Source organism: Triticum urartu, chromosome 3 (assembly GCF_003073215.2).
Source record: "Triticum urartu cultivar G1812 chromosome 3, Tu2.1, whole genome shotgun sequence".
Lineage (NCBI taxonomy): Eukaryota > Viridiplantae > Streptophyta > Magnoliopsida > Poales > Poaceae > Triticum > Triticum urartu.
Window position 1 is genome coordinate 39,611,218 of NC_053024.1, and position 13,535 is coordinate 39,624,752.

The 13,535-nt window shown below is 49.5% G+C and overlaps 1 pseudogene; it reads right to left on the reverse strand.

Annotated features, from left to right (window-relative positions):
• Positions 1-1,203: 1,203 nt before the first annotated feature.
• Positions 1,204-10,289, reverse strand: LOC125546595 (annotated as a pseudogene).
• Positions 10,290-13,535: the final 3,246 nt, after the last annotated feature.

Consider the following 13,535-nt stretch of genomic DNA (forward strand, 5'->3'; position numbering starts at 1 on the left):
CTAGGGTTGCGAGAGCAGAGGAGTTTGAGCGTTGTTTCTGCTGGGCTGGGCTTTCAGCGAGGGAAACAATTCGTCTCGGGGTACTCCGGGGTGGCATTCTAGCTGTAATATCGAGGGACTCCAACATCTGATTTTTGTGAAGCAAGGCCAACGCTGCTCCTCATCTCCGAGAAATTTGCACTGCGTATTCCTCGTCTCCACGGAGCCAGCTTCTCGGAGCAGAACCGTTCAGGTCAGCTTCTTGAAACGATTTTTGGAAGCTGGCTTTTGGAGAACTTCCGAACGGGGCCTAAGTCTTGCGAGTACTTCAGATGAGTACTCACCGTTGTGTTGCACCCCTTTTCTTCTACCCGATTGTTACGATTAGGTGATAGAGCGTAGGAGCCAGAGGATCCCAACGATGATTGCTACGTGGAATTTGAGATCGCGAGGAGCAGTTCGAAGGTCCCAGGCAGGAGGCTTGCCTTTTCGATCTAGAGCCGTTATTTGTTTCCGCCTTCTTAAGACACTTTTGTAATTAATTGTTTGTACTCAGACCTAACTCTTGATGTAATATCAGGTATTGCGACAGTGATTTGTAATATTTTGTTTCTTTGTTTATCCTTTATGTCGTAAAGTTGTGCTGTGATATTATATCCTGAGTCACCAATCTCGATCATGCATGCTACATGGATGTTTAGTGCACGATTAATTTCGGAGGTGTCACGGTAAAATGCATGGCAACAAGCAACGATCGACGATGCGTACCTCCGTCGTTAGCATTAATGCTAGAAGCATGCGGTGAAGCCTTGTCGCCAGCGAGTAGCGGCGCTTGATTCGGTGGCGACAGGTCGCCAAGCCACTGGAAAGAGAGGGGAGGGGGAGCAGCGAACTGTTTGGGCAGTATGACATGGCGCCTTCGCTAAGCTACAAGATTCGTGCGTGAAGAGCCTACGGTGATTAGAACGTTCGCTGAGAAATGCAATTATGTGACGGATGCCAGATAGCATTTCCGTAAATTTTACAAGAATAGGATTGCTTCATGAAAACGCAGGTCATAAATTACTGCCGCTATTGCTTATGTGTTTCACTAGGGTAGAAGATGCCTTTGGACTGGTTGTCGAAGTGCTCGCGTGGGAGGAAGTAGCAATACTAGTGGTGGCACGTTGGAGGACAACGACAACCCAATGTCGGCCAAGGCGAACGGTAGCGGCGCGTACATGACTACATGGGCACCGGCATCTTGGAGGGGAGCACCGGCAGCTGACTCCTGGCTTCCCCGACCTTGGACTGGAGCATGGCCATGGCTGCCCTGATGGACGGCCGCACGCTTGGGTCCAGGTGCGCGCACCACAGCCCGACGATCATCACCCTCTCCACTTCCGCCGCCTTGTAGTCGCCGTTCAGCTTCTTGTCGGCGGCCTCAATGATGGCTCCTTGGCCATACGGTCCCAGGCCCACTCGACCAGTCGAAAGATCGCGCCGTTCTTGTTTTTGTCGGTGTCGGAGTGTATGCTCATCGGCTTCCTGCCGCATGCCATCTCCAGCAGTACGACACCGAAGCTATACATATCGGGCTCATCACTCAGCACTAGCCATGCCGGTGATGATGCACTCGGGATCCAAGTAGCGTGGAGTCCCTGAGATCCCAGTCAGCGACTGCATCCTGATGGCGTGGTCTACGAGCCTCGCGAGCCCGAAGCCGCCTAGCTTGGCTCCAAAGAACTCGTCAAACATGACGTTGTTGGGCTTGATATCCCGATGCACCACGCATTGCTCCCACCCCTCGTGGAGGTAGAGCACTGCAGACCCAAGGTCCAACACTATCTTCATCCTTGTTGGCCATGTGAGGAAGGTGCCCTTGCCTCTATGGAGATGTATGTCGAAGCTGCGGTTGGGCATGAGTTCGTAGACCAGCAGGCGCTCCTCGTGGCCATGGCACCATCCGAGGAGCTGCACAAGGTTCCAGTGACGTAGCCTGCTTATCACCTTGATCTCTGACTTGTACTCTTTCTTTCCAGACTAGGATTTCTACTTGGAGTTCAAGAACCTCTTTATGGCCACCGCAAGCCCAGCTAGATCTCTAAGATAGCCTCTGTATACGGCGCCGAAGCCACCTTGCCCAAGCTTCTCCTCCGCGGTGAAGTTGCTCGCCGCCTCCACGAGCTCGCGGTATGGGAACCGCCTTGAACCCATCCCCATCTCGATCTCCGTCATCAGCTCTCCATCTGAGTATGTGTCATGGTCATGGTACTCCTCCTCCGTCCCCATGATATCCAGACGCCGACGCCGACGGTACACTACAAATGCCGCTCCAGCAGCCAGCTCCGGCTATAACTGCTTGTTCGTTGACTTGGCTTTTCAACGAACAATCTAGCTAGCTAACTAGCTAAGCCTGAAAAGCCAAGTCAACTCCATGTCCATCGTTCTCAAAGCAATAAATTTTATATGACTGGGTGGGTGGAAAGGGTCTCCTAACTACATAGCTAGCTAAAAGGGTGTTTGTTTCCAGGGACTTATTGGTTTAGGGACTTATTGGTTTAAGGACTTATAAAAGTCCCTATAAATCCCATCAAAATCAAACAGGAGGGACTTATAGAGACTTAAAGTGGGCATTTGGGACTTATAAAATAAGACTCTCAGAAGGACTTATAGGGAGTTCTAGTTGTAATATGGTCTTTTAGTCCATGTTAAGTCCCAGGAAACAAACAGGTAGGGACTTTTAAGCACTTGGGATTTAAAAGTTGAGACTAAAAAAAGTCCTAGGAATTATGAACCAAACAGGGCCTAAGTCTGATGTGCGAATCTTTCTCGCACAAATAAAAGTCTGATTCCCGAATCGACGTGTCGTCCGACGGAAAGGGTCGTTCCATCAAGGGAAAAGTATATTTAGTGTCCTTAAATTTTTTCAAAAGTATAAAAATGGTCCCTCGACTTTAAAACAAGCAAAACTTTGTCCTTCGGAGTGGTTTTTGACTCAGACACGTACATGGAAGGTGCTCGGTGTAATCTCATCAAGCGGCAGTGCACATTAGAGGTGGCGCACTCGAGCAGTAGCGGCAGGGCGTGCCAACGGTGCCCAGCAGTGTGCGGAATGAGCGAATACGGTGGCAGATGCAGCTGGCGTCGGCGCGGCTGGGTGCGCGACGGCCGGCGGCTCCATTGTGAGGCTGATGAACGACGACCTGTACAGGATGCCCTTCTGGTGTTTGTTGCCGAGGTGGTAGCTGCTGGAGTGTTGGAGGCAGGGTCAACGGGGTGAAGGTCCCAAAGCTGCTCTTTCGCTCTTGTCACTGCCACCGCTGGAGCTTGGGCACGAACTACTGTGTATGGTAGTGGATGGTGGGCGCGCGATCTCGTCGGAGCTCTAGTTCCCTGCATGTCCGCGTCCCAAGTTCCACGGCGCCTCTTCAGACCTCTCCCAATGCAATGGTGTTTAGATGAGGTGCTAAGTGCATTAAATACCTTAGCAACTCAACTCCTCAATGCATAGGTGCTTAATTTGTTATTGCTAAGCACACTTTATTTAATGAGTTAACACCTAAAGTCTTTCATGCATTGGTCAAATTGTTTCATTTAAGTGGTTTGCCTAGGTTCTCGCGCTTGGCATTGGTTCTTCCTGAGGTCACCAAAGTGCTCTCTCCCCTCTTTAAATGATGTGCCATGTCATTTTTCCGCTTATGTGGCTTGCTTAGCACCTGTCCACGGTGGAGCACTGGGAAGGGCCTCATGGTCCGGTCCCGTGGCCTGGTCATCTAATGCGGCGGAGCCGCTTTCTTTTGCTCCTCGGCCGGCGCACGTTGGGACTGGCCATTGCCAATGTGGCCGGTGACAGCAGGATCTCGTCAGCTCGTCTCGGCAATGCCGCCTGCGCGATAACTGTTGGAAAATGTAGTATTTAAAAAAAGTTGACTACGGTCACGCAAGATCTATCTAGGAGAAGCATAGCAACGAGCGGGGAGAGTGTGTCCACGTAGTCTCATAGACCGAAAGCGGAAGCGTTTAGTAACGCGGTTGATGTAGTCGAACGTTTTCGCAATCCAACCAATCCAAGTACCGAACGCATGGCACCTCCGCGATCTGCACACGTTCAGCTCGGTGACATCCCTCGAACTCTTGATCCAGTTGAGGCCGAGGGAGAGTTTCATCAGCACGACGGCATGGTGACGGTGATGATGAAGTTACCGATGCAGGGCTTCACCTAAGCACTACGACAATATGACCGAGGTGGAAAACTGTGGAGGGGGCACCGCACACGGCTAAAGATCAACTTGTGTGTTTATGGGGTGCCCCCCTCCCCTGTATATAAAGGAGGGGGAGGAGGAGGCCGGCCAAGGGGGAGGCGCACCATGGGGGGGAGTCCTACTAGGACTGCAAACCTAGTAGGATTCGCCCCCCCCCTTTCCTATTCCATGTGGGAGAAGGGGGGAAGGAGGAGGAGGAGAGAAGGAAGGAGGGGGGCGCCGTCCCCTCCCCTTGTCCAATTCGGATTGGGCCAAGGTGGCGCGCGCCACCTCCTGGTCGGCCCTCTCTCTTCTCCACTAAGGCCCATGAGGCCCAATAGCTTCCTGGGGGGAGGGGGTCCGGTAACCCCCGGTACTCCGAATCCGAAACGACCCGAATCATTCCGGTGTCCGAATATAAACTTCCAATATATGAATCTTTATGTCTCGACCATTTCGAGACTCCTCGTCATGTCTGTGATCTCATCCGGGACTCTGAACAACCTTCGGTACATCAAATCACATAACTCATAATACAAATTGTTATCGAACATTAAGCGTGCGGACCCTACGGATTCGAGAACTATGTGGACATGACCGAGACACATCTTCGCTCAATAGCCAATAGCGGAACCTGGATGCTCATATTGGCTCCTACATATTCTTCGAAGATCTTTATCGGTCAAACCGCACAACAACATACGTTGTTCCCTTTGTCATCGGTATGTTACTTGCCCAAGATTCGATCGTCGGTATCATCATACCTAGTTCAATCTCATTACCGACAAGTCTCTTTACTCGTTACGTAATGCATCATCCCGTAACTAACTCATTAGTCACATTGCTTGCAAGGCTTATATTGATGTGCATTACCGAGAGAGCCCGGAGATACCTCTCGGACAATCGGAGTGACAAATCCTAATCTCGATCTATGCTAACTCAACAAACACCATCGGAGACACCTGTAGAGCATCTTATAATCACCCAGTTACGTTGTGACGTTTGATAGAACACTAAGTGTTTCTCCGGTATTCGGGAGTTGCATAATCTCATAGTCATAGGAACATGTATGAGTCATGAAGAAAGCAATAGCAATAACTAAGAGCATATCCAACCGTTGCCCCCCCAGGAGGGGCTAAAAATCGCCCCCTGGGGGCGCACCGGCGCTAAACCGCGCACTAGGGGCGTGATGCCCCCAGTCGCGGCGCCCATGTTTTTTTAAAAAGTCAAATACGGCGCAAACACGGCTCAAATTTAACGCAAACATCAGCGAGTTCGTTCAAATTTAAACATATTTTACAAAAAAGAAAAAAGAAAAAAAACTAGCACGGGCTGCCCCCGCCGTCTCCATCGTCGATCGCCGCCCGACGTCGCAGTTCTACATGCCGAGGAGGCGGTAGAACCGCGTGTAGTCTCCGCCGTCGTCATCGGCGTCGGCGTCGGCGTCCCCGCCTCCGCCGCCGCCGTCCCTGCTGCATCCCTCCCCCGGTTGGCGCGGCGGGTTGGACGGTCCGGGGGCGTCGCCATCATCGTCGCTGTCGAGGACGACGATGCCGTGCTCGTCCTCGCACCCACGCTTGCGGGCGGCGATCTCCTCCAGGGCCCGGCACTGCCGGACCATCTCGTCGCGGAGGTAGTCATCCCGCGCCCACCGTAGGGCGTCCTCGTCGGAGAAGCCGCGCCAGCCTATCTCCTTGTACTCCACGGGGAGGCCGGGCTCCGGCTTGGGCTCGACGAGGACGAAGCGGCCGGTGGGGGGGGGGCGGAGTCGCTGATGCGGACGCCGGAGCTGCGGGTATGCGCGCTAACAGGCGTGTCCTGGGGCTCCGGCTTGACAGGGCAGAGGCAGGGAGAGCCCGACGAGCGGCCGGACAAGGAGGAGGACGCCCCGGGTCGCTCCATGCGCCTCGGCGTCCAGGAGCTTCCATGGCATCGTGAGAAGGATGGGGGAGCGGGGTACTCGAGGCGCGGCGTGTTGCCGCCCTCGATGTACTCGAGGACGGCCTCCAACGTACGGCCGGCCACACCCCACCACCAGAAACGGCCCTCGGAGTTGAGCCTGCCGGAGGGCATGACGCCGTTGGTGGCCTCGAGCTGCTCGGCGTGACGGCGGCGGAAGTAGGGCTCCCAGAGCGGGCTGTCGGGGACGTACCGTGGCCCCTCCCTCGCCGCCCGTGGCAGGGACACGCGGATCCATGCGATTTCCGCACGCCGCGCCTCCTCGGTGAGTGGTGGTGGCACCGGCATGCCGCCGGCGCTGATCCTCCAAGCCCCGGGCACCCGCATGTCCGGCGGGACCGGGTACTCGGCCTCGAAAAGGAGGCGAGCCTCGTCCTCGTGAAGATGGCAGCGCCCGAAGCCATTCGCCGCCGCGCCGTCGCCTGGAAAGCGCTCAGCCATTCTTCTCAACTGGATACGACGAGAAGAGGAAGGGGGAGAAATGGGCGCGTCGGCGTGGAGTATCTGTGCGTGTCTCCGGCGCGCTGGCGGTCGGCTTATATAGGCGGAGGCGCCGCGTTGTAGGCTTGGCCGGCGCGTTATGCGTGGCTTGATGGCGTGGCGGCCGAGGGGACGCGCGTCGCCCGACCTTCACTACGCCGCCCGTGAGGCATCAATGGAGGCTGACCGGCGCGGCAGCGCACGCAGCTTTGGCATTGATTCGTCGCGGGAAACGAGGCGATGAGGACGACGAAGCAGCGAGAAGAGAGTCGAGTTGCTGACGCGGCTGGCCCGCGGCTCTTCGCGCCAAAAACGATTCGCCCGGTGCCCCCGAGCAACCCCCAACGCGCCGGGTTCGGGTTGGGTCCGCCGACGCCAATTTCGGCCCGAGCCGGCGAAAACTAGGCCCTTGGGGCGCGACTGGGCCGATTTTTTAGCGCCGGCGGCCAAAAATTCGCCTGGGCGCGGCTGGAGATGCTCTAAACGATCATAGTGCTAAGCTAAACGATCATGATACTGGAAGATGACGTCATGGCGGTTTACAAGATTTATGCGAAGGTGCTGAAAGAAGAATTTTTCTCAAGTGTTTAAGATTGACATGAACCAGTTCAAATCAATCTAGGGCCTAATGTTGGGGATATTACTACTGGGTATAAACCGGCCAGGAGAGGCCAGGGTTATCCCCATAATGAGTTATTTATATGTGAGGCCCATGAAGACAAGGATTGTGGCGCTTTATGAAGGCCCAAGGCCCAGAGGCGGGTTATGGCCTGTAGACATAAACCGCCATATCATATGTAACTTGTGTTGTAAGATAAGCAAGATAGAAACTGAGCCGGACACGTTTATGAGCCGGCCTCGGGATTCTGTAAACCGCCGAGCATCAATCTGTGTATATAAAGGGATGACCCGATGGCGATTTAGGGACAGGAAACAACAACTCGAGAGCCAGGCACAGCGGATTCGCTCCCTGGTCATCGAAACCCTAGCAATTCCACAACAACTGGATTAGGCCTTTAACTTCACCACAAGGGGCCGAACCAGTATAAACTCTCTGCGTCCTTTGTCCGCTTTAACCCCTTTAAGCTAACCCGTTGCGATGGCTCCACGACTAAGTCCTTTCGCTAGGACATCTGCCTTGACAAAACCACGACAGATAGGCTTCCCTGTTTGTGCCCCTTTCGTGCTGGATGTGTGTGCTAATTCTTCGTCCTCTGATGCCTCTGTCACTTCAGAGACTTCGGAATCAGTGGACTGCATGCTATGCTTTTTCTCCACTTCTTCTTTGTCAGCTATTCCATTTGATTCTAGCATCGTGTCCCCTATAGTTTCTGCCCCTTCGGTGCCAAATATTTGTGCTAATTCCTCATCCTGAGCTGGCTGTATTTGTTCACTTGTTTCGTTGAAGCTTAATTCCTGAAAGCAACATTACAAGATATAATATAGTTAGAATTAGAACTATTTGGGACATAGTTGAAAAAATATATATGCCTATGTCACCTCGGATTCAGTGAACCGCGAGCTCTTCTTTTTCTGCACTTCATCTTTGTTGGCTATTCCATTTGATTCAGCCAGCTTGTCCCCTATAGTTTCTCCCCCTTCGGTGTCGAATCTTTGTGCTAATTCATTGTCTTGAGTTGGCTGCATTTGTTCACTTGTTTCCTTGAAGGTTAATTCCTGAGAGGAACATTACAAAGAATAATTTGTATGGAGAATATAAAATAATTATAATTAGAACTATTTGGGATAGTTGAAAAGAAAGCATGCCTTTGTCACTTCGCAATCAGTAGCATGTGTCCTATTTTTTTCTACTCCATCTGTGTCATCTATTTCATTTGATTCTTCCTCGCTTACTAACTGAAACACACAATAATAAAATATTATACAGTACTTATAAAACAGAAAATATTATTAAGGTGAGTAAAGAATTATAGGCATGATATTATTATACTACAAATTACATATTGTTCTGTTCCACCAGAATAAAAATAATAATGACATGTGAAAATAAAAAACGTCTTTGTCAACTTAGAGTATCACCTCATCAATCTCCATATTTTCTGTATCATCCTTGATGGGTTGTTCTTTTATTGCCTTTGTTCACTCGGTGTTCATATCCTATCTTTGATTATGATGCCTTCAATTTGAATATTTTGTGTATGCTCGTCCACTAGTGTAGAACCGGGCTACAGCACCGGTTCGTAAGGGCCTTTAGTGCCGGTTCTGCAACCGGCACTAAAGGGTGGGGACTAAAGGTCCCTCCCTTTAGTACCAGTTATGCACGAACCGCCGCTAAAGGGCCACCACGTGGCACGAGCCAGCGCCGGGGACGGGGAGACCTTTAGTACCAGTTGGTAACACCAACCGGTACTAAAAGGTTAGGGGGGTTTTCGGTTCAGGGTTTCTTTTTCCTTTAATTTTGTGTTTTCCATTTAATTCTTTTTCATTTGCTGGTATTTTACGATACTACATATTGTACATGTTATGCATATATCTATATATATATAGAATTTCTCGTAGAACCGATCATATATATATATATATATATATATATCATCAAATGTCTCGCACCACCATATTCACACATACACATGTACGTATATATATACAATCTCTCCTACATGGAGGCATTACTGCGGTAGCGGGTAATGGAATTCTCCTCTAGGATCTATGACCTGGTCGAGCAAAAATCCCTCTATTTCCTCTGCAATTGCTCGTACGCGATCCATTGGTAGGAGCTTCTGCCGCACCTCAGTGAACTGTTAAGAAGGAGATCAATATGCATGTATTAGTTGTGTGGCTAGATATCGATAATGATGCAAAAATTGTGTATAGTGTTCTGGCAAACGTACCCATATCTTTCTATCAGATGTGCTCCTTTCAAACGTCATCATGTGAATGTTCTCGCAAACGTAGTATGCACATAATTCATTCCCCAGCTCCTGCTTCATGGCCTGTACGAGAATAGAGTTCAATTAGATAATAATTAATCAAGCATGATAATTAATGTTATTGAAACTAGAATTAAAGAGATTGCATGGTAGCTAGCTAGCTAGTACTACTTAATTAATGACCGTGGGTCGATACCAATACAGATTTTCTCTGAACTGGCCTGGAACGTCTTTGATGAACTTTTGCCAAGCCATGCCGGCCTGCCGGCAAAGAAAATGAATAAAGGAGTTATTAATTAGTTGATATCAGGACATATATATAATGATTGAAATTACCTGTTGACTATCCCCTTCACGATTGAGTACTCTTTAGGTTTTTTAAGCAGTGAGTCCAGTACTTCAACTTTTCCTTCTTTAACTTTAATGTCTACCAAGATCCAGTGGTACCTGCATGCGCACGTTTTCATGTATAAATTAAGTGGGCATGTGCATAACACTCACCAACTAACCCTAAACCCTATACGCTTATTAACATCTAGCTAGAAACAAAAACAGAATTTGTAGTACAAGACAGTGTGACTCACTGGAAGTTGTTAGGAAGTAGTATATCTGCATTGGTAATGAGGCGCTTCAAGAACTCTAGCATGTTATTCTCTACTTCTTGTTTATAATGTTCATATGACCATGTCTCTTCATTAATGGTATTTGGGTCAATGAACCCAATGCCATAGCGTCCAGCTTTTCTCAATTCGGACATCTTCATCCTATATAATACCATAGAAAAAAATATATAGTGAGGATAATTACAGGTAATGATCAACGAGAGCACTACAGCTAGCTTGAGACTTAAATTATAGAAAGAAATCACTTACAAACAATAGCAACGGATGATAGATTTGTCGAGTGCGTCATATTTGAATAACTGAAACAATTCTTTATACTCAATAGACAGAGCTAGCTTATGGAAGTAATCATCTTCCTTGACTTTCACCATGAGGGACTGTAGATTGTGGGTCTTGCAAATTTTCATGTGCCATTGATGCAATTCATACATTCTCGTTGGGAGGTTCTTGACCTCCTCGGGCTCAACCAAAGGTTCACCACGGACATATTTCCGTTTTATTTCCTCCTCTCTAAGCGGAGACATGGGCTCGATCTCGAGGAGTTGTCCAACAGTCATACCGAGCATTTCATCCTGCATTATATGCTCCTCGGTTATTACCAGATCGCCTAGCTGGGGAATGTTAACGGGGGGATCGATTGCGTCGCCTGTTCTCCCAGCTGGGGAACGGTTTTCTCGCATTTTTTGCCAGCTGCTTGGCTCGAGCTCGATCTCGACTCCTTCTGTACTCGTGCTTGATGTGCCTTCCTGATTTGGCGCTCATAGTCTGAGTCAACAGGCTTGGGAGCTGGTGGTCTAGCCATACGTATAAAGTGGTCAATCTTTTTCTCAAGCACTTTCTCCCTTGGCAGCGGTGCCGGTTTCGGTCCAAAATGGGCGTCCACTTGGGCCTTCACTATGGTTGCGTTTTGCTCCTCGGTCATGTCGTAAGGCCTCTGAGGAAGAGGAGCGAGGCTTGGACCATATTTATATCGCTTGGCTCCGCCTGTACCTCCTGTACTACCTCGACTCATAGCGCTACATGCCACAGCAGCGGCGGCTCTCTTCCCCGATTGCTGAGGCGGCGGAGACGGCTGACGTGACTGAGTTGGAGCATTAGGAGTGGCCTGACGCTGTGCCGGACTTGAAGCAGGAGGAGTGGCCTCACGCGGTGTCGGACTTGAAGGAGGAGGAGTGGCCTCACGCTGTGCTGTACTTGAAGCAGGAGGAGTGGCCTGCTGCTGTGCCGGACTTGGAGGAGGAGGAGTGGCCTCACATCAAGGAGGAGTCGGATGACGACGCAGTGTCGGTGGCCTTCAAAAGATGATGCAATCCTTTCTCCATAGGATGATATGATGTATGGCCTCTCCTAGTGTGTGCTCCTCGTGCTGTCCAAGAATGTCAAGCTCTAGCCTCGAATATTGGTCCACCACCTCATCAACCACGACACAAGCATAGCCGGCTGGAATCGGGTTGCAATGGAAGGTTGCTTCGGGGGGATTTGTATAAGCAACGACGTCCTCCACCTTCATGGATATGTTCTTTATTTTGAAGTGTAGCTCATAGTTAGTGTTCTCCATGATGTCATCCACAGGGTATCTATCCAACAGTGTGTCCCCCGGGACGGAACCAATCCTGCTTCTCGGCATGGATGGGACGGTGCTATCCAATGCTGGATCATCCGCTAGCTGCTGCCGCTGCTGAGACCCCCTTTCCTGTCTAATTGAGTCGATCTGCTGCTGCTACCGCTGGAATTTGAGTGCCAAGTCTGCGTGTGCTAATTCTAGGCCTTGAAGGCATTCTGCTTCCTACTTCCTCTGCTCCTCCTCCATCTTCCTCTTCTTATCCTCCTCCATCTTCCTTCTTGCACGGGTCATGTAGTCGTCGTTCCATTCTGAAAAGCCCTCATACCAGAATAACGCCCTTGCCTTGTGTTCTTCCCGGGTGTTCAGGATTTCCCAGGGCGCGCGTAAGCTCGTCGTTCTCTCTGTTGGGCATGAACACCCCCGTTCGAGCATCTTCTATTGCTTGAAGTAACTTATCTTCGGCTCTTAGACTTACCTTCTTGGAAACTAGGCCTGTATTCGGGTCCAACGCCCCCCATGCGCATAAAACCAAGTTCTGCACCTCGGGGCCCAGCTTCTAGTAACTGGAGTGACCCCTGCATCCAGCATCTCTTCCTCAAACTTATCCCACTTAGGCATTGCCACCGTGTTGCCACCTGGCCCCAGCCTATGGAACTGCGTCTTTTTTGCGGCATTGGCCTTGTTTTTTCTCGACTGTTCCTTAGCTAATTCCAATTCCTTGAATTTCACGAAAGCGGGCCAGTGTTCTCTTTGCTTCTCCAGTGTTCCCTTGAATTCTGGAGTCTTCTTTTCTCCTTCGACGTAGTCGGCCCATACAGTTTTCTTGTGGGTGTTGAATGCAATTACCATCTTCCTAAGAGCAGCGTCCTTGACTTTCTGCACATCTGCATCAGGGAAATGATCTGGTAGGGTGAAATGTTCCATGAGAGATTCCCAAAGCATTTTTTTGCTCTGTCGTCGACCCAAGTAACATCTGGACATTTATTTTTTGGCTCTTTCCATTCTTGAATGGAGATCGGGAGTTGGTCCTTCACAAGAACTCCGCACTGATGAACGAACTTATTCGCAATGTTCTTAGGCATGAGGGGTTCGCCATTAGCTTTGATGGAATCGATGTTGTACTTTACACCCTCCTTCAACTTTTTTCCCAGGCCTCGCTTTGTCCTGCTGTCTGTAGAAGCAGATTTGCTTGATCCGGAGGGCTGAAAGAAGAAAGATCGATTCGTTAATATATCTTCAAATAAAAAAACATGTGATGATCACCAGATGCCTGCTTATATAAATATACCTCACCAGTCTTTGTTATTTCGAGATCAACATTGTCTGCATCATCATAATCATAATCATAGTTCATGACTTCATCCATTCGGTCGTCGAGATCAAATATCTTATCATCACCCTCCCTGGTATTGTTCAGATATTGGGAGCCGTCATCTGCTTCATTCAGATCATCTGGCCTGCGAGGGCTGCGTATGATCTCGAAAAGGGCCTCTTCTCCCTCTCTGACGGTATTGTCCGCCATAGCTTTTATTTAACTAATCCAAAAGAAATATAAAACAATTTAGTATTCAAATTACAATGCATGGATGCAATCAATAAGGAAAAAATAAATCATAGTACATAATATGCATTGTCTCGAATAATATATAATCTCAAATACATCATCTTGAATAATATATAATCTCGAATACATCGTCTCTAATAATATATATAATCTCTAATACATCGTCTCGAATATTATATATCGAATACATAACTGGCTAGGTAGCTAATAATGATCGAATACTACAGAAGAATCTAGGCCACTCGCGGTTCC